Source organism: Acinonyx jubatus, chromosome A3, assembly GCF_027475565.1.
Source record: "Acinonyx jubatus isolate Ajub_Pintada_27869175 chromosome A3, VMU_Ajub_asm_v1.0, whole genome shotgun sequence".
NCBI lineage: Eukaryota > Metazoa > Chordata > Mammalia > Carnivora > Felidae > Acinonyx > Acinonyx jubatus.
The window spans coordinates 44,407,211-44,430,562 of record NC_069388.1 but is presented as its reverse complement, the minus strand read 5'-3'; the positions used below and the strand labels follow the sequence as shown (position 1 = coordinate 44,430,562).

General features: G+C 43.4%; 1 protein-coding gene across 6 annotated transcripts in view; it reads right to left on the bottom strand.

The window, feature by feature from the left end:
* Nucleotides 1-23,352, bottom strand: part of CFAP61 (cilia and flagella associated protein 61) — a 278,182-nt gene that overhangs the window by 8,959 nt on the left and 245,871 nt on the right. The window lies entirely within an intron of this gene.

Sequence of the window (23,352 nt, the reverse complement as noted above, 5' to 3'; positions counted from 1 at the left end):
AGGCCACCTCGGTGGTGTTGCAACATAGTCTCCATACAATTGCACTGATGCTTAATTGAACATCTTTTAGGAGAGCAGCTCTTTCGGTGTTTATATTGGCTAACTTTTCACTGAAAACCATTGGAGTAAATGCTTTGTGATGCATTCTTGGAGAACCAAGAACATTTACTGTTACTTTAACTCTGATTTTATTTTAATGCTAAGTGTCTTGGGATGGGAAACATCACTTCTTTCACGCTGGAGACACGTTGATCACGTGGGTTTCACTGTTCTCTGGATGTGAGTTTGTTGTTCCCATTACTGCTAATGGATGCCATGTGTGTGCACCAGGGAAGAAAAACCTGGTGCCCACGTGCAGACGAGCACCTTCTGTTTTCCCAGACCTGAAGTTAATTCTTAGGGAAGGAAGTGACGAGACCCAGGGACAACTGAGGCCTTAAAGGACAAGTATAATGATAAGAGTCTGTGCTACAATCAGCATGGCACTCAGCTATATCACTTATTACCTATCAGCTATTTGCTTGACCAGAATATGACCTAGTTTCATGCTTAATTACCTATTTTCCATTCAACTATGAATTCCACTAATATTTATGGAACATCTACTATGCACCCAGCAGTATTCTGGGCACAGGGGAAACAGCAAGGACCAAAATAGACCATCAACCCTGCCACTGTGAAGCTTATATTCAAGTGATAAATAAGTAAACATAAGGCCTGTTGGATGATGAGAACTGCTTAGGAGAAAACACAAGGCAGGCAAGGATAGGGGAGGCCAAAGAAAAGCTCAGGGAGTAAAGGCTTGAGGGCAGGGAGAGAGAGCCATGTAGAGATCTGGGGGAAGAGCCCTCTAGAGAGAGGGAACAGCAGATGTGAACACCTGGAGCCAGGAGTGTGCTAAGAGCACTCTGTGAGGCAGAGTGGAGATAAGAGCAGGGATTGGTAGGGAGGTGAGGTCAGGAAGGCGATGGGTGGGAAAGATGCTCCTGGAGGCAGCAGCCCAGTCAGAGCTGTTGGGTACAGCAGTCCTCTGTCTCCATGATTTCACTTTCTGCATTTCAGTCACCCGCAGTCAACCGTACTCCGGAGCAGGTGACCCTCCTCCTGACATACTGTCAGAAGGTCAGTAGTAGCCTCACACTACATCATAGTGCCTATGTCATTCACCTCACTTCGTCTCATCATGTGGGCAGTTTATCAGCTCACGTCATCACAAGAGGAAGGGTGACTACTGTGTGATAAGGTATTTTGACAGAGACCACATTCATATAACTTTCATTATGTGTATGACTATAACTGTTCTATTATGTTATTGTTGCTAATCTATTAAAGTGCCTAATTTGCAAATTAAACTTTATCGTAGGTGTGTATGCGCTGAAGAAAACATATAGGGCTCAGGACTAACCATGGTTTCCGGCATCTACTGGGGGTCTTGGAGATATTTCCAGCGGGGAAAGGGGGACCACTGTAATCGCTCCATGGCGATCCAGTTCAGCACTTGCATGCGAAAGGCATCTTATGAATCTTCACAAATGAATGAATGTACATTGCACTGTGTACATTCTTTCTGCCTGGCTCGGATTGGTCTTTCATTAATATAGAATAAAGTTCTGCTAAATAAATTGGTGACAGAACTCTGCAAAATGCCCCAAGACAGGAAGCATTATGAAAAAGAGCATCACTGGGAAGACTGGGAAAGCTGTATGTGAAACCAGAGCTCCAGGATGATCTTGCTAAGCCCCACAGCAAGCAAGGCTGAGGGTGTCAGGTGGGCACTCTGCGGAAATGTCAGAGGACTGCTCGCCTCTGAAATTACTCAAGGCCACCTAATTCCTAGTGAATGGAGCCAAATTGATAGGCATTCTGGCTGGGTTTCTGGGCCCCTACAAACCCTGGCCAACATCCAACATCCATCTAAGTCCTTAAGCAAAGGCACTGGTGCAGGGCTGGCCACCTTGGCAAGGATGAGCACCTTGGGGTGATGTTTTGACACATCTCCTCAGAGAGTAGCTTCTTGGACCAAAACATCAATTACAGCCTATGTCCAGACACTCAAGCACGGCTTTGCTAGGATGGTCCCTGCCTCTTAGATCAAAACAGCTTCTAGAAAAGCTTCAGGGAATTGTGGCTGTGCAAATTTTGAAACTATCATAATTCTTAAGTTAGAAACCAGTGGGCCCTTTTAAAAATATTTTTAATGTTTATTTTTTTATTTTTGAGAGAGAGAGAGGGAGAGAGAGAGAGAGAGCGAGCAAGCATGAGCAGGAGAGGGGTAGAGAGGGAGGGAGTCACAGAATCCAAAACAGGCTCCAGGCTCTGAGCTTGTCAGCACAGTGCCAGACAATGGGCTCAAACCCACAGACTGAGATTATGACCTAACCCGAAAACGGAGTCTTAACCGACTGAGCCACCCAGGCGCCCCCCAGTGGGCCCTTTTAAATTTGTGGCTTCCTTTCCCCAGTTGCTGAGATGCCCCCTGTGTGTTTCCACAGTACCATCAGGAGTGCCCTCCCTCTTGGTTCCGGGGCCTACAACCATATCGTTCTAGGTGGTACATCCTCTCTCTGCTTTCCTGGTTCCTGCATGGCCCTGTTCCCACGGCCCAGGTACGGTTCAGGCAGCCTTCACTACTTGGCCCTCCTCATTGTTGGCTTCACAGAGGGAATTGTGGGGGAACCCCACTTCCCTAAGGTCACAGCCTGCCCAGCCTGGGTCCTGGCCCACCATCTAACACCCACATTCCCGCAGCCTCTGTCCACAAAGCTGAACACAGATGGCCGGAGAAGCAAGTGACCCTTAATCCTCTGAAAAGATAGTTGCTGAGCCCATCTGTAGAGTGCTTGGCAGGGGTGGAGGATTAGGGTAGGGGGTGGGGGAGGGGGGCATGAAGAAGAAGTTGGATGTTTTTGCAAATTATTTCTTTTGCTGTCTTTGAAACTCTCCATGCCTCTCACAGCAGTGTCCAGCAGTAACAGCACCTAGGTATTTGACCACCTCTATTCTCATCAAAATACATTGAACAGTTTGGAAACCAAAGATCTGGGAGACCTGAAATCGTATTTCTTTAACACTTCCTAACATTGTCTCCTATGGGAAAACATTTTGAGACCCTCTTCCAGAAGGTAACAATCTCTGTAGCAAACTATTTGTTACCCATATTCCTGGATTTCATCTGTGACAGCCATTTTTACATACAAAAGAGAAAGGTTTGTAGAACTCTATTCAGGGGTGCCTGGGTGGCTTAGTTGGCTGAGTGTCCAACTCTTGACTTGGGCTCAGGTCATGATCTCACAGTTCGTGAAACTGAGCCCCCTCGTCAGGCTCTGTGCTGACAGTACAAGACCCTGACAGTGCAAGAGAGAGAGCTTGGGATTCTCTCTCTCCCTCTTGCTCTCTGCCCATCTCCCACTTGTTTTCTCTCTCTCTCTCTTTCTCACAATACTCTGGAAGCCATACGAGTAAATTGACTTCCAAAGGCTCCTTCTCAATTTTATTGCAGCTTCAGTGGCGGCCCCTAGGGGCAACTTACACCAGGGTCATGGAATGCTAAGGCTCTCACAGCAGGGAGAGCTGGTGCATCACCGAGAGCAGTGTGTAGGCTCCCACCCCGCCTAGAGAGCTTCTTCACACCTGTCTGCAACACCAGATTGCTCACAGCCTGCCACACGGATCAGGCTAAATATGCATAAAACCCTTAGCCAGGGGTAAAACAAGAAGGAGTTCAGACTCAGTCAGTCCCTAAACAGAAGTCCCACTAGAAGGTCACATATTCCAACGGCAACTCTGATCAGACGGCGTGTGGCACTGAACAGGATTTAGGAAGAAAATGACTAGCAGATAATCTGCAGTTTCCGAGATGCCCTTGGTCTGCTCTGTTTAAAGGATTCAGGTCAGGCTCTTGAGTGGGTGGATAATTAGCAACATCTCCATTGTTAGATGAAGTAGCTGCTGTTTTTGTAGGGCAGGCATTAGAGACAAGGTGTTTTAGATAGTGAGTGGTGAAAGGAATTGGTCCCTTTGGTAAGGAGGGAAAAAAATGGACTAAAAAATCTACCCAGAGAAGAATCTCATTTGCAAGTTCTTCCCCAGTTCTTACAAAAACTGCTTAATTTGGTGGTGATTTTTAAGGGGCTCACCAAATGACCTCACAGCAAGCACTGTGATGAGGAACCACACTCTGGGTGATGGTCCTTGGTCATTTACCATTCACAGCATCCCCAAGTAGCTGTATCCCTGTCGGTAATTCACTTCCATGTTCCCCCCAAAACTTGTTTCCTTCTGGTAAATTAACTTTTTAATTAATATATTTTATTTTTAGAGCAGATTTAGGTGTACAGGAAAAATAGAGCAGAAATACGGAGTTCCCATACGTTTCCTCCCATCCCCACCTTGCATTATTAGTAAAGCACATTTGTTACAATTGATGAACCAATATTGATACATTATTTGGAACTAAGGTCCATAGTTTACACTGGGGTTCATTTGTCATGTGACAAACATTCTATGCACTATATACCCTACCATCCACCACTGCAGTCTCATGTGGGAGAGTTTCACTGTCCTAAAAATCCCCTGTGCTCTGCCTGTCCATCCCTCCCTCTCTCTGGACCCGGGCAAAGTAACATTTTAGGAAATTGACTTGTACAGAAAATGGGGCTGTGTAACAATTTCATAAAAATTTTTAGTAACCCTCTAGTCCAGTATTTCCTCAGAAATAAAGTAATAGTCTCCCATCACAGAACATGGTGCCTTTCAAACGTGCCAGCTGCCCCTCAGGCCAATGGCTGTATGGCTTGAAGACTTGTTTTTCTAAATTCCTGGATTTGAGCATCAGCCTAGGATGAAAGCTATTTGGATTTCTATTTTCTGCAATGTGCAGGGGGCTACACTTTTTAGGGGAAAATTTTCATATGCAGACATTATAATCTACTTGCTAAAAATCCATGTGCTCAGTGACCAAACCAAACAAAATGCATGTATAAAGCTGGGGTGAGGTTTGTTCACTGAGAATTTCAGAACCCAATCTGTCGTGGTTGAAGGTTGCTGAGAATCCTAGTTCACAAACCCTAGGCAGACAAGACTCTCTCAGGTGGGCAAAGCATCCCAAATGGCAGGCAGTCTGGACCTGATTCCTTCCAGCAGGTGCCAATGTTTTTTATTCAAAGTAGGCCAATTCAATCCCATTATGGAAGAAAATGAAATGGGCTTGCATTGTATTTCTTTTTCCATCCTTTGTGGGAAGGACAGCGCCAACCTTAATGGCGGTGCAGCCCGCTGAGCATTTCCTACACTCACTGCTTCAGCGGCGCAGGGACTGCAAAGCCATGGTCAACTCCCTTCCTGAACTGGCTGTGGGTTGCAGAGCTTCTGGGTGTCCCTTCTCTGCATGCTCAGAGTGGGGAGGGGAGGCTCAGGGCAAGTGGGAGGGCCACTGACAGGCAGCTTGAGGGCACATCCTCAGAGTCTGTTTCTAGTTCAGGCTCTCCCCACTCCAAACTGCACCTCGGTTGCCCTATGCTCCCTTTGCTGTCTCCTCTCTGTGGAGGGTCTAAGATTCTCACCCCCTCTGGCCCCTTCCAGATACCTTCTACCTTGCCCTTCCTGCCTGATGGGCTCTGTGCATTTTTTTGCAGCCCAGAGGAGCCTTTTCCACACCTGTGTCTTCCCTACTGCTGTCCAATGCTCAAGCCCAACATGAACCTTCTCCTTGAAGCTAACTCCTGGCCTGATGGCTTTCACTTACTTTCTCTGCACTGTTTTCACTGCGTGGGGGCAGTTCTTGCAGGAAAGCTAACTGGGCACTTATCCTTTTCTCATACACACTGTGGGCTATGGGTCCCCACAGCATCTGGCACAGGCTGGCCCCTGGGAGACTGAAAGAGCAGGTGGGGCCCAGGCTCCTGAAGACACCTGCAGGTGAGGGCAGGGGTCAGACTCAGGCTGCCTTGCCTCCTCTCCTATGGAGAGCTTTTGCACCAGCTCCTGGGACCCAGTTTAGGTAGGAGGGGGGTTTAGAACAGTACAGATCCCTATGGGCCTCCTTTAAATCATTCTAGACACACAACAGCCTTCATTATTAAAATTAGAAAAGCTCTGAACTTAACCAGACTCATTTTGCAATTGATAAGAATGTGTGGAGTCAAACATGATGATCAAACAGAGATGATATAAGGGGGTTAGAAAGAAGTTTATGCATTATGAACAGTTTTAGGTCTAGTTTTCTCCCTACAAACTGAAAGATATCTGTGCTTTGTTTGTTTGTTTGTTTGTTTCTTTCCTTCTCCATAGAAAGGAGAGGAGCATCTGGAATCCCTGCCAAGGCTGTGGTCAGGTCTTCACTGACCACCCCAAGTGCTGTGGATACTCAGCATTAGTGATAAGCTTTTGGGAAATTTCTATTTCCATGAATACTGTGAATTTTTAAAAACAAGAAAAATAACTTCTTTCCCAATTTATGTTCAAAAAAGTAAGACTAACCAGAGCCACTGGGTAACCTTCATAGCTGGTTGCCTAGAAATCCTCAGGAGAGAACGTCAGGTAAGAACACGAGGATAATGTGATTTCTCAGTGGCTGTGTGGATTTCGGTGTTAACATCACACAAATCGTTTCTACACAGCTGTGAGGAAAAGCTGACACACATTCTCCAGGGTCCAGACAGAAGACATTACTGCCTCTGTTCATCTTGCCAATGGCTGGCCCGGGTTCCTTGGGGGAACTTAAATTCTCCATCACTTTTGCAAATGACACACTTTTCTCAGAAGCCCCGGGAAATGTTGACTTGTGGAACTCTATTAACCATTCCTGGTCGATACGGCCCAATCATTAAGCAATTGATCAGACTTCTCCAGAAGTCTCATCCTCATCTGGTCAATCAGCCAAATCTATTGACGAAATCGTATGAAGCAGGGTGGGGATCTGGTAACTAGCTTAGCCATTGGCCACGCTGAATGCTGAGAAAAGCAACCCCACAAGACACACTGGATGGAGGAAGTCGCATTCACTGGCCTTGGGGGAAAGTCCGAAGTGTCTAAGCAAAAAGAACAGGGTAGAGGATGTTGTTTTTCAAGTCCTGGATCTTAACCTCAAGGCAGGCGGCGAGGGAAGGAGAGGTGCTGAAGAGCTGGGCTGCACTCCCTGCATGTGGAAGTTCAACTGAAAATTGCTCCATGAAAATTTCCATAGTTAGGAAAAAGGAGGCAGGTGGGCAGAGAAGAAACACAGACCTTTCTCCAAAATCTTTCTTTCTTTCTCCTTATTTCTTTCTTCCTTTCTTTCTTCCTTCCTTCTTTCTTTCCTTCTTTTTCTTTATTCTTATTTTTATTCTTTTTTTAGTGAAAATCATTCCAATTTTATCCTGCAGGGATAATAGTCTTTGCTCTTAGACTCATTAAGAGGATCCCCAGCTGCCACTCACAACTGCACAGAGGTTGGCTTGAGCTGGAAACTACCTTTTCTCCAGGTGAGAAGATGGTTGACATGCAGGCTTGACTTAGAGAATGAAATCCTCACTGTCCAAGTCCTTTCTTGTACTGACAGGATCTCAGATTCAACACGGAGGATAGACAATTCCCACAATGCCTGGTTGTAGGTCACACCCAGCAGCGAGCCTCAGACTTGTGGCAGTGTGGGCTGGAGCGTGGCCAGTGGGCCTTGTCTCTCCTCTTTACATTCCATACACAGAAGGCAGAAAGTGATGGACATCAGGGTATGTAATCAACTTTGTGCCCAGATACCCTGGGGGCCAGGCATGACCTACAGATGTGGCTGCTTTGGCCTGAACAACATTTGGAAATTGGATTTGGGGAATTTCCTTAAAAAATCATATTTGGCAATGCTGGGTCCTTGTAGTTATGTGGCAGTAATCAGCTCAATTGATGCCCCCTTTGACACATCACTGTGGTTACCAGCCTGGATGGTATTGCTCACCTATAGGTCACAGAAGGCATGTGGGTGTGCAAAGCCTGGTGAAGGGGTCTGGGTGAGATGAAGGCAGGTTTGTAAACATGTTTTTGGCTAAGTACACATGCTATGTTCTAGCTTCCTTTCTTCTTCCACCCATCCATCCATTCACCCACACACCCAACTACCCATCCTCCCACCCATCCATCCACCCATCCATCCATCCATCCATCCATCTATCCATCCTAACAGCTTCAATGAGGCCTTTCAAAACCCTGTTTATTTCTAGCACCTATTTTCCTCTGGTTCTGTACTCTCTGCTGGCTCAATTCACTTGTGCTTTAATTCTCATTTCTTCCCCACTGTGCTCCTGTGAGGACTTTTCTCTCCCCTTTTCTCTGTCCTAGGTGTCTTCCAGGACTCCTGACTCCATAGCTGTAAAATGGGAAGGAAGGGGAACACCTCCGGGGTCATTCTTTGCCATTAATCAGTTATAGCCAGACGCTTTTGGGCACAGAGGGAACCACTGTGAAAGCGTGGTCCTCACCCTAGAAGTGCGGAGGGTAGAATTAGGGACACTGAGGTGGGTTCAGGCTGCGGTGGGAAAGCAAGGCTGGGGAGGAGCTCAGCAGGAGTGAAACTGCCATCTGCTTGTCCTCAGTTCTTTGTCGCTGCATTTCTGTTTGCCAACCTCTCTTTTGCTAGTGTTTGCCAACCTTTGGTCACTTCGGAACCCATCGGTTTTTCATGGACATTGCTCATTACTTCAAAATTTTTTAGATTGATTATCCTTCAAAAAAAAAAAAAAGAAACAAAGAAAAAAAGAAAGAAAAGAAACAACTACTTCTGCCTTGTCCTAAGCAATGATATCTGTGAAATCAGAGATGTGATGTGTTTGTACAGTGTTTCGAATTCGTTAATTTTTTTATGTTTATTTATTTTTGAGAGACAGAGAGAGAGGCTGGAGGAGGAGTAGAGTGAGGGAGACAGAAGATCTGAAGCAGGCTCTTCATTGACAGCAGAGAGCCTGATGTGGGGCTCAAACTCATGAACCGTGAGATCATGACCCGAGCCGAAGTCGGGTGTTTAACCGACTGAACCACCCAGGCGGCCCAGTGTTTCTAATTCTTATTAAAGTCATTCCATAGTTAGTCGGTGTGTGGCTCTACTGCCTAAGGTAGCTTACAACCTGGCAGATGCTTACTGCACTCTGGGACAGGGAAGTTTCTATCACAGCTTGATGGGGAGGTGCTGTTGTATTCATCTGGGGACATAAACCCACAGACACTGTGCTAAACAGTTTTTATGCATTATCTCACTCCATCCTGATTCCAGTCCTCTAAAGTGGGACTTTCCAGTCCATTTTACAGATGAATAAATAGATTCAGAAAGGTTAAATGACTTGCCCAAGGTCACATAACTAACGAGGATGAATTAGGTCTTAATCATAATTCTGCTTGACCTCAAAGTTCATGCTCTGAACAAGTGCACAACCAAATCTCATTTCCTGTAAAAAATCTTTAAATCAGTACTTTTTCTTTCACATAAAAAAAAAAAAAAGGCTAGGTGGAGTGTCCAGGATGGGCATGGTGGTTCCACAGCCATCAGATCACAGTACTATCCATAGGACACTTGGCTTCATGGTGCAAAATGGCTGCTGAGTTCCAGTCTTCACATATATGTTCTTAGATGGATAAAGAGAAAAAGAGGTTCCTTCCCCTCTCGTTTAGGGACAATTCCTAGAAATCTCACATAGCACTTCTATTTATGTCTTACTGGCCAAAGATTAGTCATATGGCTTCCTTGGCTGCAGGGAAGGCTGGGAATCATTGTCATTTATTTTGAATACAATGTAACATCCTATAAATCAGGATTCTGTTTCTGAAGAGGAATGAGTGAATGGATGTTGTGTCTGCTATGATAGCCCAAAGACTCCACAGCATCTGATTTAACAAAATTCTTTTCTTATAGTTAAGTTCATGAAAATTGGGAGAATGTGTGTTGTTGACGTTCCCAGAACTAGAACCTATCTACTACTCTAGATTCAACCATGACCCCAAATTAAACACTCTGGAACAAAACCCACACAAAACATTTTACATATGTGACAGCCACCTTCAAGCCCGTGGGAGAGCCCTGGTGTCCTACATGTCCCCATCCAGCTCAAGCAGGCTTAAATGCAGTGAACAGGGGACAAATTGTATTCACACTATAAGGCTGTATTCTGATAATTTTATTCTGCCCATGAAAGAAAGTGGATTCATGCATTTCAATATAATTTTTAAAAATAATAATAGGAACAAATAAGTATTTCCAGTTAACCCTAGGTTTGCTCAGAAATTAAATTACATGTTTCTGGGGCAGTGGACTTCACTCAGGGATGCCACATATCACATGGGCAGGCAAAACCAAACAGAAAAAAAAAACAAAAAAACAAAAGAACCCTGCAGACTGAAATGAAAGTTTAATTATGAATGCTTCCTGTCCAACCTGAGTTTGCCAGAATCTCTATCTAGTCAACTTACTGCTTTGGGGCACACCTGGAAAGGTAAGATTAATGATTTTGAAAGCAAAACCCACTAGCTATTTGATAACCACTTGTAATTGTCACCTGCTAAAGATTGGCTGTGTTTTTTTGTCACAGTCTAGAACTGGCCTCAACAGATAATGGGTGTTTACTGCTCTAAGGAAGAATGGCTTACGATGCACTAGCACTAAAACCAAAATTCTAATTTGGGGCAGAAGTCAGCCATCTTCTGAATGGCTTGTAAACAACTTCTCTCCTATGGCTGGTCCGCTCAGGGATCCACAGAGGTGGTGTTCAGCAGATTATCACGGTGTACCCAGGAACCAGAAGCTAACAGTACTTAAATAAAGCCTGGCATCTTACAGTGTCCTGGCTGGTCTTACAGTCAGCTGGCCGCAGAGGTGCTAGAAAACATTGCCTTGCACCGCTTTCTCTGCTCAGTGCACAGAGGCTGCCGTCTGCTGCAGGCCATTGGAACTGGTGTGGCTTATCTGTGAGCTGGGCACACGCATAACTGTCTCTAGAAGGAGATCCTGACCAGCCCATGGGCCCTGGCACGGCCCACACCAACATGGGGAGGCCATGCTCTCTCAAGCACAAAAGTTTTCTTAGGCTTCATAGTATCTCAAAGAACACACTTGTCCTGAGTGAGTGTCAGCACCCAGATCATGCTGAGGACAGAGCACAGACTGCCTGCCACCCTTGCCACTGGAGACATAAGTCTTGGTTTTTGGAAATGCCATAAAGGAATATCTGAAAGATCTGTCTGCCTCCATTTATTTTTCTGAATTCTGGATACTTAGACCAGGAGAAACTGCTTCACCTTAGAAAATGGAATGCATTTATCTTATGACCATTACAAATCCAACCACGGATATTTCCCTCCTTCTTACGACCTTGAAGGAATTCAAAGCCAAATGTGTGGATTTTCTAAATAAAAACCTATGCTCAAATACCCACCCTCTACACGGCAGCTCAGCTCCACCCAGGTGTCCTGCCCTTAGATTCCCATTTGATGATGACTTTTATTTTTGGCCCAGCTGTGCTACTTATTGCTTATGTAACCTCTCCCAGCCTTGGTCTTCCTAGCTGTAAAATGGGGAAAACGACAGTCCTTCCCTCCAAGACTCACTATCAGAACCTGGGGAGACAATCCAGGAACAAGGTCGCTTTATGACCGGCACAGGCGAAGGGCTCCATGTGTATTGTGTTGCTATGGTTATTATTCTTGTTCTTAATTATATATTATTGTATATATTTGTGTAAGTTGCCTCAGATCTTTTCTGGTATGAAATAATTAATTAAAATAAGCACTCTTTGTTGTTTGATTGTAAGAAAGTCTGTTTTTGGCCGAATCCTACAATTTTTCTCCTCAGGGACTGGTTTTCCTACATTCAAGGGTGTCTGCATAAGCTAATTTAGCTGTAGTTTTATGGCAGCAATTAAATTTAGCTGCACTAAAGGTAAGAGAGACTTCATAACAAGACTTCATGATGTTTTGTCATGCACTAAAGAGCTATGTGGGAATCAATAAAAATTACATAAAAACAGTTAAACTGAGGATTCGATATATGTATTTTTTGTCTGAATTGATAAAGGTTTAAAAAAAAGAGGAAAGGTGGAGTTTTGTTTCTCCTAGTTTATTTTGAAGAAAGAGCCAATTGGGACAAAAATGGCCAACCCAGTTGTTCATGGGATGTATTAGGAAGGCAGTCAGGAAAATGGGCCAGGCAGGATTAAGGTGCAGTCATCTCAAAGCCCAGCTGGGCCAGGTTTTCTTCTGACCTATCTGACTTTTTGCCTGACCTGGCAGAGCAAACCAGTCTTCTTGTAGAAAGAGTATAATTTTTTTTATAAACTTAACAAATTTCCCTTCTATTTAAGTTTACCAGTTAAAGCACATTTGCAGCGTGGTCTGCCCAGACCTTTCACCATGGTGGGGAAGTGGGTCTGGAAGTCCCTTCCGATGCCTCTGCGCCTGGCGTCAGAGTAAGGAGATGAGTCTACACTATCTAGTGCTATGTATCTGCCCTTTAATTCTATCTGTGGCATCTCCTTGCACATCGCTGGTTTATCAGGGTCTGCATTAATTGCACTTGTATGATAAATCTACTGCCCTGAAAGTTGTCCAGCTATTTACATTGATTTCTTATATAAATTCAGGCCTAAGAATATGAGGCAAGGTTAGCATTTAATTCTGCAGCAAAGGGAAAGCTCTTAGTGCTCAGCTTCCCTTCCTATGTTCCTCTCTTGTTATTCTGTGTCTCTCTTCATAGAAAGCACAACCATTTTCCTTTAATTAGGCTGCAGAGAGCACAGGCTAGCATTAGGCCACTCAGCCACTCAGCCACGCTCACAGCCATGGCCATTTCCTATCTATTTTCTGTAGGAAAAGAAAAAAAAAGTGTGTATATGCACATGTAAACCCCCACAAGTCCGAGAGTAGGGGAAACAAAGGAGCCAGGTGGGATCACCTTTTGTGAGGCCGAGGCCACAACAACCAGCCAACGTCAGAGAAGCAAGCTGCCTCATTATTCCTTTGGTTAAATTAATTGCCCTTTAAATTTTGAGAGTACTTAGTAGAAACAGCACTCACGAATACAGAATATATGGCATGTTTAATATGTGTTTGTAATGATTAAGTAATTAATACACATTTAAAATAATTCCCTGTCATAACAGGCTTTTCTAATGAATGTGTTTATATTTTTTTAAACTGAGGCTTTTACCAGATATAATGACAAACTCAAACTGTTCCTTCACTTTCTTTGTCACTTTTATGTTTTCAGATTGGTAGTTTCCAAAAATCAAGCAGTAAGATTCAACGAACAGAGGGTGCCTGCCTGACTGGCTCAAGTCAGTAAAGCGTATGACTCTTGATCTCAGGGTCATGAATTCAAGCCTCATGTTGGGCATAGAGCCGACTTTAAATTAAAAAAAAAATCAGCTTATATATTCCTAGTTCTTCTCAAAAACACAATAATGAGGGTAATGGCTTATAACCCAGGAGATAGTGTAAGAATCCCTAGGTCCACACTGATATAGGTAAGTGAATAAATGAGTGGAAGAGAAGGGACAACTCTTCAGAGTTGTCAGAAGCTAAGTGCTGTAGAAATGTGGGAGTTGAATGAATGAAGGAGGGAACCCTGGTGGCGGTAGAGCAAAGTTAGGTTTCTGTTCCTGCTGCAAAAGAGCAAAGCACCAAGGGGTGTCTGGGTAAGCGGGGGGAGGGAGGGTGCTTACTACGTGATGTTGGCTTGGGTGGGGAAGTCCCTAAGAGGGCCAGGGTGAAGGGCAGCAGTCTGGTGATTGGCTCTGTTGGTGGTTTCCACGCAAGATGTGGGAGGCTGGAAAGCTGGGCTAGAGTCCCTCGTGATTCAGAAGAGAGGGTGGTTTTTCTGGTTGCTGTGTCCCTTTGTCCTGTTTCATAAGGGTGACAAAGAGGCCTGGGCCAACCACTGTTTATATTGTCTGAGCCGTGTTTATCACAGCCTAGCTGCCAGATGCCAGCTTCTAGAGCCATTTTCCACTTTCTCAGAGTGGAGCCGGGAGGCTGAGGTGAGGCCGGATGAGTCAGAGGCCAACACCATCAGCTGCTCCTTAGAGATGAGGCTCTAGGGTCCCTCCCCTGCAAACACCCTTAATCCCTTGCTCCCTTTCCCTCCATGTCTCCCGCTGTCTGCCTGCTTCTTTTCTGTACCCGAGAAACCGCAGATGGATAGGAAAAAAACCTCACACCACCTCCTGATCCAACTTCACATTCACCCTGGAAGATCTCTGATGTGCTCTCAACATTGCCCCATGACCCCAAGTCCTGCCCTGGTGAATTCATTTCTTTTTTCCTCTCTGAGATGACTTTTTCTCTTTCCTCAAACCTTCAAGTCCCCTTTCTGCTTGTCTGCTCTTAGGTGACAAGCTTGCCTCCTGCTTTACTGAGAAAACAGTTGGGAACTGCCTCATGTTTTTACCCCTAAATGCCCCAACCTGCCTATTTTCTCCCGTGACTCTGCCTCTGCACGTGTTAGGATAGAAAAGCCATCCCACGGGCACCTGAATTGCTCAATCAGTTGAGCATCCAACTCTTGATTTCGGCTCAGGTCATGATCCCAGGGTCGTGGGATCGAGCCCCATGTCGGGCTCTGAGCACAGCATGGAGCCTGCTTGAGATTCTCTCTCTCTCTCTCTCTCTCTCTCTCTCTCTCTCTCTCGCCCTGCCCCTCTTCCAACTCACTTGCTCTCTCTCAAATAAAAAAAAAGTTGTCCCAGCTTTGCCACTATTCTGATTTCACATGCATCATTTATTTGCTTACAAACAACATTTATCATTTCCCCCTCCTAAGTATCCCCCACTTCTGTATTCATGCAAAACGTCTCAAAATTTGGCTCTATTTGCTGCATTTCCAGTTCTTCAGGTTGTACCCTCTCTCTCAAGCTATTTCCAGCTGCCACCTCCTCAGAAGCAGCTCTTATGAAAGCCAAATCCCATGACCTATCCCCACCTTATTCGGCCCCCCAGTGGAATCCAACACAGCTGACCACCATTTCTCTGGGAGAAATCCCACTTTGCTTTCTACTTTTTGAACCACATTTCCTTCTGGACATTGGAATATTGGGACACTCTTGTCTCTTTTCTCTGAACATACTGTCTCCCAAGATGCTCATGAGGGGGACAGGGAGGACAGAAGGGAGGCCAAGGGAACAGGAGGGGCAGGGAAGGAGCTGAGTGAGAAGGGGTTTGAACTGGAGTGTGGCTTCAGTCTGGGTCCAGGGGAGCTCTGGGGTGTGAACTGTCCCCAGAGGTTCAGAGTTGGCTGAACCTTGAGGCAACTTATAGCCCGTGACTGTCTTTGGCTGTCTCAGGAATGGGCAAAGCATAACTTTCCTACTCTTTGTTCATGAGTTACAGGCCAACATTCACACACCTGTGGGATGGGCCAGTGGACCGATGAAAGATTCTAACGGACTCCTAATGACCAGACTGAGTATAGTTGGGCCACCCACAGTGCCCACTACAGACGTGGATCACGAGTTCTGTTTGGCCATGTTAAGTTTGAGAGTCGAGTGAGCAGGTGACTACTTTGCTTGGAATAAGTCTTGCACACTCTGCTGCTAAAATATACCTCAAATCTGACCACCTCAACCTGGATCCATATGGTCCAGACCACCATTTCTCACCTGGGATAACGGCAGGAGCCTCCTCATGACCACTACAATCCATCCTCCACCATACCTGCAGTGAACTTTCAAAACACGAACTGGCATGTTACTACTCTGCACGTGTGGAAACAGGTACCAAGAGCCCAAACCTCTCCCTACAAAGATCTATATGCTACAGCTCCGCTGACCTTAATTTACTCTGCTCCAGCCACATGGGCTTCTTTTTGTCTCTCACACACACCAAGACTTCTCCCACTTCAGGGTCTCTGCACCTGCTGGTCCCCCTGGCTGACCTCCTCTCTCTCCAGATCGCCTGTGCCCACGTGTGTCTCATTGGCCAGCATTCTGCTAGATATGCCTTCCTCAGAGCGTCTGTCCCGCCCACCTCAACTCCTGCCCGCCTTTTCTTAGTTCATTCATAGCCCTTCTTGCTCTTTGATATGGTCTTGTTTGCAGATTAATTTACTTGTTTGTGGTCGGGTGTCCTCCTCTAGAATATAAAATCCAGAAGGGCTAGACTCTTTCGGTCCTAGTCACAACTGTACCTGCAGAACAGAGTACACAGCAGGTGCTTAATAAAGGTTTGCTGACTGGATGTGTGAGTAAATTAAAACCATGGACCAAAAACTATACTGGGTCTTATCATTAGGAGTCCATTAGAATCTTTAAAAAATTTTTTTAAATGTTTATTTACTTTTGAGAGAGGGACAGAGAGAGAGAGAGAGAGAGAGGGACAGACAGAGCATGAGCAGGTGAGGGGCAGAGAGAGAGGGAGACACAGAATCCGAAGCAGGCTCCAGGCTCTGAGCTTTTTGTACCCCTTTGCTTATACTCAAATGAGTTGAAAACCTTATATCCACACAAAACCTGCACCCAGATGTCTATAGCTTTATTCGTAATTGCCAAAACTTGGAAGTAATCAAGATGTTCTTTGACAGGTGAATGGATAAACAAACTATGGTATACATCCATACAATGGAATATTATTCTGTGATACAAAAATGAGCTATTAAGCCACAAAAAGACATGGAGGAAACTTCAGTGCATATTGCTAACGGAAAAGGCTACATATTGTATAGATACAAATATATGACATCTAGAAAAGGCAAAACTATGGATACAGTAGAAAGATCAGTAGTTATAAGGAGTCTGGAGGTAGAGAGGAAGGGAGGGGTAAATAGGTGGAGCCTAAGAGACTAGTAGGACAGTGATACAGTAATGCTGGACACATATCATTGCACATTTGTCAAGACCCATAGAATGTACAACACAAAGAATAAACTGTAATATAAACTGTGGGCTCAGTTCATCAGCTGTAACAAATATACCACACTAATTAAAGATGTAAACAGCAGAGAAAATTGTATGTTGGGGGTGGGAAGGATATATGGAAACTCTCTATACTTCATGATCAATTTTTCTGCAAACTTAGAACTTTTCTAAAAAAGTAGTCTATTACCTTAAAAATGATATTCTAGAAAATATTTGCTATATATATATATATATAAATATATATATAATAAGAACTATTAGTCTTATATTATTTATAAACACACATAAGTTAAAGAAAAAGGCAAACGATAGGAAAATGGATAAAGGATAGAAACAAGAAATTTGACACTAAAGAAATGCAAGTTGGAAGTATGATACTGTGTTTCTACTCCTTCTTCCTGCAGGGTGGCAAAAATTAAAACCTGGAATATATCCAGTGTTGTGGGTGGAGGGGAGAAACGAGCCCTGGCACAACTGTTGATGGGAATATAAATTGAAATAACCCTTTTTGAGGACAATTTAAGCTAATGTCTTGATCAACACTTCTTTCTTTTTTCTTGATCACAATTTTATTTATTTATTTATTTATTTATTTATTTATTTATTTTTAATGTTCACTTATGTTTTGAGAGCTAGAGAGACGGAGAGTGAGTGTGGGAGGGGCAGAGAGAGAGACAGAGAGAGGGAGACACAGAATCTGAAGCAGGCTCCAGGCTCCGAGTTGTCAGCACAGAGCCCGACATGGGGCTGGAACTCACAGACCATGAGATCATGACCTGAGCCAAAGTTGGACACTCAACAGACTGAGCCACCCTGGCACCCCTTGATCAAAATTTAAATGTGCATACACATTGATCCAGAAATTCCATTGTTGATGCACACAGATTAATGAACATGTTCATTGACAAGAAAATATTTAAATCAGCTGGGATTTAGCCATTCTATGGAATATAAAGAAGCCATTAAGAACAATGAGATCAATGTGTACACACACAGAAAGATCTTCCATGGGTATCATTAAGTGAAAGAAGAAAATGTGTGCAGTCTATATGGGGCACACATATTCACACATCTGGAATGTGCTCAGTGCCAGGGAGAGGAGCAGGCTTGGGAGAAGAGGTACACTCACTTGGGTGATGGCAGAATTTTTCTAACTGCTGTTTAAAATCTTCTATTTCTACTACTCATTTTTAAGCTCTGTGAAGGAAGGAAACTTGGCTTTCTCATTGGTGGCTGTGCCCAGCCAGCACACTGGTGTTCAGTGAATACGTGTTGAGTGAAAAAGAATTAATGCCACTTAAAAAACTACAATGGAAACCATCAGGGAAACAAAAAAGTTGTACCATTAAGGATGTTTACTGTGGTGTTAATTATCAAAACAAAAAGTCAGAAGCAACCTGATTTAGTAAGATACATTGGTATGGTATACCCTCTTAAAGTCATTAAAAATAATGCCATTAAAATAATATCTGAGGAAATGCAGAGTGTTCAGAATATCCTAATAAGCCAAAATAGCAAGTCATAAATTAGCATGTTAAATATTGTTAACATATACAAATATTTATATATTCAGATAAAAATACTGGAAGGACACACACCAAAAAAATTTACGATGGTCATTATCTGGGTTATTGTTTATGGATAACTTTTTGTTTCTTCTTATCCCCACCCCTTTCAGTTATGCAATGATTATACATTACTTTTGTAAATTGAAAAAAAAAGTTTTGTAAAAAGTAATTTCTAGAAATACAGCTCTGCAATTAGATTTTTGAAAGTTTTCTTTCTGAATGCCTCTAGAAGCAGCCCTTGACTTATAGATGTTGATTCTGTGTATTTGACTATAATATGCAACTTGTCTGTTCATATCTCAGCCATTGATGCCCCAAAACTCCTTTCTGTGTGCTGAATTCAGACTTTCCAATATTAAGGGACATTTTGGGCAATTGTAATTTAACTCTCTGGGAAGGGAACCACCCTTTTAAGACATTAGTCTTATTATTTGCCTTTTATACATTTGAATTCCATACATGTTTTCAGGAATAAAGTGTGTTTGAAAGTACACAATTGTGTTTTAGTGCCTGATATATTTTGTTACCCTTATTTAGAGAGAAGCAGATGGCTGCTTCTGGTAGTTCCTCTCATGCTCAAGACGGTATGAGACCCATTTATTCACTGGAGCCTTCTTTAGGCTACAGACATTTCTTTAGTCCTCTGTCTCTGAGCTCCAAAGAAAGACATGGATAATCTAGAAAGAATACTGGCTCAAATCAGAATCCTTTCCTAGTTGAGGTTTTAACAGTAAGAAGTTGGGTGGCAAGTAGTTAGTTGGCATTGGGGTTGGGCTTCTGAGGAGGGGGTTTGGTCTAGGAAGGTGATCGCAGGGTTATAGCTGCATAATCACATCATTAAACTTCCATCTGATATTATTGAAAACAAAGTCATTATTATGATTCTTTAACAGTCTCAAGCCTGAAAACCACTCATAGTCTAATTCAATAAATAAGCTACTTAAGTATATAGAAAGTCACAAGGAAGAACAGATTTTCTGTCATATTAGCAAATTTGATTTTCATTAATGCAAGATGAATGTCTTCTATGAAACACTTTCATATCATATTAATGACATGATAGCAAACAGCATTCGCGGGTTGCTAGGCAACACGAGGACCCTCTAATGATCTCCTCTGTACTCGAGAGGCCACAGAGGGAAGATGCCAGAGCTGTGAGGATATTTCCCATTTCTTGGCAACTGTTTCTGCTGGAAGACCACTGTAGGGCTGGGAGGGAAGGGAATTCATGGTGCCATTTACCACGGCAAATACACCTCTTCACTCTTCCCTCCTTTTCATTGCCTTACTATGTGGGAGAGCAAGACCTGAGAACTCGGCTCAAATATAAGAGGTCAAGAGTTCTCAATCCATATGCCTGCCCCCCAGCTGCTTAGGGAGGAAACAGGCTGCTGCAACACCCAAACAAGAAATGTAGTGAACACCTTGAGGGTTGTTTGCCAAGCCATAGTTTGCTGTGATCTGCTCCACTCTTTGCTGTCCCTACTTCCCTGAGGGGTAGGTCCCCAGCAGTCATGCTGTGAGTTCATGATTCCATGCAGCAGAGACAGTCATCTGATCCATGCATTGGATACTGATGTGCAACAACCACCCCCAAATTTGGTGGCATTGAGAAAAAGCCATTTTATTACGCTCATGATGGCTCTGTTCTGCTCTGTGACTGCAGGGGCTTCAGATGGGAAAATAAATGCCTCAGGGCCACTCAGATGGCTGGGGGCTGGAATCATCTGAAGGCTTCTTCACACACATGTCTGGCACCTGGGCTGGGATGACGTGAAGGCTTGGCTCACCTGGAACTCTTGCTAGAGTGTTTACATGGTCTCTCCACAGGGCTTGGGCTTCCTCACAGCATGGCAGCCCGAGGATGGTTGAACTTTTTATTATGACAGGTCAGGACGTTCCAGCAAACAAGTCAGAAACTGTGTGGCCTTCTATAACACATTTTTATGCAGAATTTTAAAATATGTTTAAAAAAATTAAAAGAATGATTTAAAAATAATTTTAAAATATGCTCAAGGGCATTATGCTAAAGAAAATAAGTCAGAGAGACAAATACTGTATGGTCTCTCTTGTATGTGGAATCTCAAAATGAGACAAGATAAAATATCAAGCTCACCAACATGGAGAACATATCGATGGTTGCCAGAGGCAGAGGGCAAGGGCTGGGGAATTCAGTGACCTGTTTTTGTTTGTTTGTTTTTTAGTTTAAATTGTTTCTTTTTTAAGTGTTTAAAGGTTTGTTATTTTTAGAGAGAGAGAGAGTGTGTGAGCGTAAGTGAGAGAGGGGCAGAGAGGAGAGGGAGAGAGAATCCCAAGCAGGACTGGTGTGGGGCTCTATCTCATGAACCGTGAGATCATGACCTAAACCGAAGTCAAGAGTCGGACTCTTAACCGACTGAGACACCCAGGCACCCCTAAATACATTGGTTTTAAAAAAGAAAAAGAAAATATTTAAATTATAAGGATAGCACACTAAAAATTTTTTAAAAATTGAAAAATTAAAAAAAGAAGGATAGCGTACTGAACTCCCATTACCCATCACCAAGTTTGGATAGTTACTAACCAACCCATGGCCAATCTTGTGTCACCTTTACCTCCATATACTCTTCTTTCTCTGGGTTATTTTAAAGCAAATCCCAGGTGTTTCAATTTGTATCTCTAAAAGATAAGGATTCTGTTTTAAAAATACATATATAACTGCAATGCTGTCTTTACATGTAAAAATTAATAATTTATTAACATCATCAAATATCCAGTATTCAAATTTTCAATAAAGTCAGATATGGCATGATTCCTTTTTTTTACAGCTTATTTGAAATCAGGATCAAAATAAGATGATATGTTTTTAGAATCTGTTTTAATCCACAGGCTCCCCTCCAACTTGGAATTTCATTTCTTGCAATCTATTTGTTGGACTCAGACTGTTTCTCACACTCTGAATTTTTTGGACTGCAGCCCCTTGATACTGTTTAACATGTTCCTCTATCTCCTCTATTTCCTACAGATTGGTGGTGGATCTAAGGTCCTGGTCAGACTCAGGTTCGAATTTTTTTTTCAAGGCAGTGCTTTCCAAACAACGAAGCACATAGTATCAGTATCTGGTTGTCTCTTTCTCCATGTAAACACCTCTGCTCTTTAACCCACTAGGAGTTGCAAAACAGTGATGCTTTAATGACCCCATCCCTCCTTCATTTACGAGCAGTGACAGTTTTATCTTTGTGGCATTTCCTTGATGGGTGGCCATAGAATTATTGTTCGAAATTATTTCCTTTCAGGAGTTTGAAGACCTCGCCCTGTGGTCTCTTAGGTTCTGAGATTGCTATTGAAAAACCTGATGCCATTTTCATTCTATTCCTTTCTAAGTGACACGTTTTACTCACTAGATTTGAGGAGCTTCTCATTACCCCTCGTATTCTTGAATTTCATGATAGAACACCTTTCAGCTATTGGTCATTTATTGGGAGATTTTTTGACCTGAAGACTGAGGTCTTTCAGTTCTTGGAATTTTATCTTCTATTGTGTGCCTTTAAAAGACCCCTACACTCTATTTTCTCTGCTCTCTTTCTGGAATTCTCACTAGTCAGATAGGGGCCTTGTTCTCTTTTTTCATGACATTTCCTTGACTATCTGTCAATCCCTCCAACACTTGGCTGCTGCCATCCTAGACTGGGGCTCTCACCCAATTTCTTCTCCTTTTAGCCCCACACCTCATACTTTCCCTCTGTTGGATCTGGGGTTCCCACATCTGGAATCTGTCCAGGTTGCATTTTCTAGAGAAAAACCTCCCCTATGGTCAAGAGAGAGGGAGGGGCAGGAGGGTGGGTGGAGGCATATTATTTACTTTAAATCTCTGTTTGCAATCTCTATCAAAATAACACCAACATTCTTCACGGAGCTAGAACAAACAATCCTAAAATTTGTATGGAACCAGAAAAGACCCCAAATAGCCAAAGCAATCTGGAAAAAGAAAACCAAAGCAAGAGGCATCACAATTCCAGACTTCACACTGTATTACAAAGCTATAATAATCAAGACAGTATAGTACTGGCACAAGAACAGACACTCAGATCAATGGCACAGAATAGAGAACCCAGAAATGGACCCACAAATGTATGGCCAACTAATATTTGACAAAGCAGGAAAGAATATCCAATGAAATAAAGACAGTCTCTTCAGCAAGTGGTGCTGGGAAATCTGGACAGCAACATGCAGAAAAATGAACCTGGACCACTTTCTTAAACCATACACAAAAATAAACTCAAAATGGATGAAAGACCTCAATGTAAGACAGGAAGCCATCAAGATCCTGGAGGAGAAAGCAAGCAAAAACCTCTTTGATCTTGGCTGCAGCAATTTTTTTTTTATTTTTTTTCAACGTTTATTTATTTTTTTTTGGGACAGAGAGAGACAGAGCATGAATGGGGGAGGGGCAGAGAGAGAGGGAGACACAGAATCGGAAACAGGCTCCAGGCTCTGAGCCATCAGCCCAGAGCCTGACGCGGGGCTCAAACTCACGGACCGCGAGATCGTGACCTGGCTGAAGTCGGACGCTTAACCGACTGCGCCACCCAGGCGCTCCAGCAATTTCTTATTCAACATGTCTCCAGAGGCAAGAGAAACAAAAGCAAAAATGAACTATTGGGGCCTCATCAAAATAAAAAGCTTCTGCACAGTGAAGGAAACAATCAGCAAAACTAAAAGGCAACTGATGGAATGGGAGAAGATATTTGCAAATGACATATCAGATAAAGGGTTAGTATACAAAATCTTTAAAGAACTTCTCAAACTCAACACCCAAAAAACAAATAATCTAGTGAAGAAATGGGCAAAAGACATGAATAGACATTTCCCCAAAGAAGACATCCAAATGGCCAACTGACACATGAAAAAATGCTCAACATCAGTCATCATCAGGGAAATACAAATCA